Genomic DNA, 1,520 nt, shown 5'->3' with positions numbered 1-1,520 from the left:
GCTGAATTGTTCAAAGTACCCAGAAGGTGAACAGCTATTAGACTAAATCAAACTAGGATCTGCTGCAAAGTGTATTGCTTTATAACAGGGGTGAGCAATTATTTTGGGCAGAGGGCCGCTTACTGAGTTTTGGTAAGCCATTGAGGGCCATCTGACAGGCAGCTCAGGGCAGATACACATTAATTTTCTAAATTTTTTAGGGGACCCGAGGGCCGGATAGAATGGCCTGGCAGGCCGCATCCGGCCCCTGGGCCGCATTTTGCCCACCCCTGCTTTATAACATAAGAGAAACGTCTGTCTGATATGATATAGTACAAAGTAGCCAAACTGTTTGTCAGAATTTCTGATGATGCTCTGAAAGACTGGGACACCTTGCAAACAGCCCTGAAATCAAGTACATTTCTGTTCAATTGAGACTGCATGAAACTTTGTGTCTCGAAGCAAGCATGTCAGTCTGTCTCAGACACCCGGGCATCAGAGTCTTTGGGTGGACATTGGATGAAACAGAACACCTTGGCAAACATTTAGAGGATCCATCCAGCAAAGGCAAGATGATACCACTTGATGAGGAACTTGTAGAGGTTGTTTCTGTTTGGCTGATAAACTGTCATCAGCCAACCCTGAAGTGACTATATGTAGCTGCACACATAGAATTACATGAGTACAGGCTATCATATGGCCCAGCAGGCCAAAGCAAATTTTCACCATAGTTCCTGGGTGACACCAATGTGAGACATGGTGTGATTCATGGTCAAGCTGTTCTTCAGAGGAAGGAGTGCTGCAGGACGTCGGAACACCTCTATGAATTCTACAGACCGAGTAAAGTCTCATTAGAGATCTAGTTTGGAGAACAACTATAGAACTGCAAAAGTCCTGTTGAACTGACTGACTACAATCAGCTATTGGTCTAGACAGGAAAACACAAGGAATCCTTGCCTCCTTAGGTAAGTAGCTACTACAGTCATACATTATGCTGGAATTTAGGAAAATTCAAAGGGAATTAGGTAACAAGAAACAAACAACTAAATCCTGTAAATACAACAGGCCAGTGGTACAAGGATTGTAAACTGATAATAATGTCCATTGACCATGAACTATATGCTCAACTACAAAACAGGACATCAGTCCCATCATTTTGCCTTCTGCTTACATTATAACAAGCATTAGTTATCTGCATATCTGTTAAGTGCATAAGCTGATTACTCTTAAGTGCACAAGAACAGACACACTGTCTAGTTCAGTGGTCACCAACCTGGGGATCCTGATTTACAGGTAGATCTCAAAACCTCTTTTGATAAATCCTTGGCTGGGGGGCAGCTGGGCATGCGTGCACATGCACACCCACTGCCCCCAGCTTCAGCAGGCCAATATGTGGGGTAGGGAAGGGGCAGGAGCCAGATTGAGCCCCCATGGTAAGCAGCTGACCGTGCGGCCCAGCCAGGAGCAGGGGAAGATAAGTGGGGCCCCAGCCCGGCTGGGTGGTGGGAGGATTGGAGCCTGTGGGGGGTCCTCTAAGGGCA

This window comes from Alligator sinensis, unplaced genomic scaffold (assembly GCF_000455745.1).
Source record: "Alligator sinensis unplaced genomic scaffold, ASM45574v1 scaffold527_1, whole genome shotgun sequence".
NCBI classification, from domain to species: Eukaryota; Metazoa; Chordata; order Crocodylia; family Alligatoridae; genus Alligator; species Alligator sinensis.
The sequence above is the reverse complement of the archived record's forward strand: the minus strand, read 5'-3'. Positions refer to the sequence as shown.